Source organism: Bubalus kerabau, chromosome 1 (genome assembly GCF_029407905.1).
Source record: "Bubalus kerabau isolate K-KA32 ecotype Philippines breed swamp buffalo chromosome 1, PCC_UOA_SB_1v2, whole genome shotgun sequence".
In the NCBI taxonomy this organism is placed as follows: Eukaryota; Metazoa; Chordata; class Mammalia; order Artiodactyla; family Bovidae; genus Bubalus; species Bubalus kerabau.
This window is the reverse complement of record NC_073624.1, coordinates 240,461,593-240,465,675: the sequence shown is the minus strand read 5'-3', so window position 1 is coordinate 240,465,675 and position 4,083 is coordinate 240,461,593.

The following is a 4,083-nucleotide window of genomic DNA, read 5'->3' as shown; positions in this document are numbered from 1 at the left end:
GATATAACAATTATAAATATATATGCACCCAACATGGGAGCACCGCAGTATGTAAAACAAATGCTAACAAGTATGAAAGAAGAAATTAACAATAACACAATAATAGTGGGAGACTTTAATACCCCACTCACACCTATGGATAGATCAACTAAACAGAAAATTAACAAGGAAACACAAACTTTAAACGATACAATAGACCAGTTAGACCTAATTGATATCTATAGGACATTTCATCCCAAAACAATGAATTTCACCTTCTTCTCAAGCGCACATGGAACCTTCTCCAGGATAGATCACATCCTGGGCCATAAAGCTAGCCTTGGTAAATTCAAAAAAATAGAAATCATTCCAAGCATCTTTTCTGACCACAATGCAGTAAGATTAGATCTCAATTACAGGAGAAAAACTATTAAAAAATCCAACATATGGAGGCTGAACAACACGCTGCTGAATAACCAACAAATCACAGAAGAAATCAAAAAAGAAATCAAAATTTGCATAGAAATGAATGAAAATGAAAACACAACAACCCAAAACCTGTGGGACATGGTAAAAGCAGTCCTAAGGGGAAAGTTCATAGCAATACAGGCACACCTCAAGAAACAAGAAAAAAGTCAAATAAATAACCTAACTCTACACTTAAAGCAACTAGAAAAGGAAGAAATTAAGAACCCCAGGGTTAGTAGAAGGAAAGAAATCTTAAAAATTAGAGCAGAAATAAATGCAAAAGAAACAAAAGAGACCATAGCAAAAATCAACAAAACCAAAAGCTGGTTCTTTGAAAGGATAAATAAAATTGACAAACCATTAGCCAGACTCATCAAGAAACAAAGGGAGAAAAATCAAATCAATAAAATTAGAAATGAAAATGGAGAGATCACAACAGACAACACAGAAATACAAAGGATCATAAGAGACTACTATCAACAATTATATGCCAATAAAATGGACAACGAGGAAGAAATGGACAAATTCTTAGAAAACTACAACTTTCCAAAACTCGACCAGGAAGAAATAGAAAATCTTAACAGACCCATCACAAGCACGGAAATTGAAACTGTAATCAAAAATCTTCCGGCAAACAAAAGCCCAGGTCCAGACGGCTTCACAGCTGAATTCTACCAAAAATTTAGAGAAGAGCTAACACCTATCCTGCTCAAACTCTTCCAGAAAATTGCAGAGGATGGTAAACTTCCAAACTCATTCTATGAGGCCACCATCACCCTAATACCAAAACCTGACAAAGATCCCACAAAAAAAGAAAACTACAGGCCAATATCACTGATGAACATAGATGCAAAAATCCTTAACAAAATTCTAGCAATCAGAATCCAACAACACATTAAAAAGATCATACACCATGACCAAGTGGGCTTTATCCCAGGGATGCAAGGATTCTTCAGTATCCACAAATCAATCAATGTAATACACCACATTAACAAATTGAAAAATAAAAACCATATGATTATCTCAATAGATGCAGAGAAAGCCTTTGACAAAATTCAACATCCATTTATGATAAAAACTCTCCAGAAAGCAGGAATGGAAGGAACATACCTCAACATAATAAAAGCTATATATGACAAACCCACAGCAAACATTATCCTCAATGGTGAAAAATTGAAAGCATTTCCTCTAAAGTCAGGAACTAGACAAGGGTGCCCACTTTCACCATTACTATTCAACATAGTTTTGGAAGTTTTGGCCACAGCAATCAGAGCAGAAAAAGAAATAAAAGGAATCCAAATTGGAAAAGAAGAAGTAAAGCTCTCACTGTTTGCAGATGACATGATCCTCTACATAGAAAACCCTAAACACTCCACCAGAAAATTACTAGAACTAATCAATGACTATAGTAAAGTTGCAGGATATAAAATCAACACACAGAAATCCCTTGCATTCCTATACACTAATAATAAGAAAACAGAAAGAGAAATTAAGGAAACAATTCCATTCACCATTGCAACGGAAAGAATAAAATACTTAGGAATATATCTACCTAAAGAATCTAAAGACCTATATATAGAAAACTATAAAACACTGGTGAAAGAAATCAAAGAGGACACTAATAGATGGAGAAATATACCGTGTTCATGGATTGGAAGAATCAATATAGTGAAAATGAGTATACTACCCAAAGCAATCTATAGATTCAATGCAGTCCCTATCAAGCTACCAACAGCATTCTTCACAGAGCTAGAACAAATAATTTCACAATTTGTATGGAAAAACAAAAAACCTCAAATAGCCAAAGCAATCTTGAGAAAGAAGAATGGAACTGGAGGAATCAACCTACCTGACTTCAGGCTCTACTACAAAGCCACAGTTATCAAGACAGTATGGTACTGGCACAAAGACAGAAATATAGATCAATGGAACAAAATAGAAAGCCCAGAGATAAATCCATGCACATATGGACACCTTATCTTTGACAAAGGAGGCAAGAATATACAATGGATTAAAGACAATCTCTTTAACAAATGGTGCTGGGAACTCTGGTCAACCACTTGTAAAAGAATGAAACTAGAACACTTTCTAACACCATACACAAAAATAAACTCAAAATGGATTAAAGATCTCAACGTAAGACCAGAAACTATAAAACTCCTAGAGGAGAACATAGGCAAAACACTCTCTGACATACATCACAGCAGGATCCTCTATGACCCACCTCCCAGAATATTGGAAATAAAAGCAAAAATAAACAAATGGGACCTAATTAACCTTAAAAGCTTCTGCACATCAAAGGAAACTATTAGCAAGGTGAAAAGACAGCCTTCAGAATGGGAGAAGATAATAGCAAATGAAGCAACTGACAAACAACTAATCTCAAAAATATACAAGCAACTCCTACAGCTCAACTCCAGAAAAATAAATGACCCAACCAAAAAATGGGCTGAAGAACTAAATAGACATTTCTCCAAAGAAGACATACAGATGACTAACAAACACATGAAAAGATGCTCAACATCACTCATTATCAGAGAAATGCAAATCAAAACCACTATGAGGTACCATTTCACACCAGTCAGAATGGCTGCGATCCAAAAGTCTACAAGTAATAAATGCTGGAGAGGGTGTGGAGAAAAGGAACCCTCTTACACTGTTGGTGGGAATGCAAACTAGTACAGCCACTATGGAGAACAGTGTGGAGATTCCTTAAAAAACTGGAAATAGAACTGCCTTATGATCCAGCAATCCCACTGCTGGGCATACACACTGAGGAAACCAGAAGGGAAAGAGACACGTGTACCCCAATGTTCATCGCAGCACTGTTTATAATAGCCAGGACATGGAAGCAACCTAGATGTCCATCAGCAGATGAATGGATAAGAAAGCTGTGGTACATATACACAATGGAGTATTACTCAGCCATTAAAAAGAATACATTTGAATCAGTTCTAATGAGGTGGATGAAACTGGAGCCTATTATACAGAGTGAAGTAAGCCAGAAAGAAAAACACCAATACAGTATACTAACGCATATATATGGAATTTAGAAAGATGGTAACAATAACCCTGTGTACGAGACAGCAAAAGAGACACTGATGTATAGAACAGTCTTATGGACTCTGTGGGAGAGGGAGAGGGTGGGAAGATTTGGGAGAATGGCATTGAAACATGTAAAATATCATGTATGAAATGAGTTGCCAGTCCAGGTTCAATGCATGATACTGGATGCTAGGGGCTGGTGCACTGGGACGACCCAGAGGGATGGAATGGGGAGGGAGGAGGGAGGAGGGTTCAGGATGGGGAACACATGTATACCTGTGGCAGATTCATTTTGATATTTGGCAAAACTAATACAGTTATGTAAAGTTTAAAAATAAAATAAAATTAAAAAAAAAAATAAAATACCCTGGTTTCCCCCATGTTCTCCTCATAAATGATTTTATTTGGAGTCCTTATCACTGAGGAAACACACTTGCTTAAGGTAAATGATTTTAATTTCACTTTACGTGTAGAAAGCCACAAGCAATACTAGCAAATGTGTGGCCTTTGTATGTTTCCATGTTTGTAGGTTGTCTCCAAACATCTGGGCAGGTGCTCAACTTTCCCTGAAGCCTAGAGGCATAGCTAGGC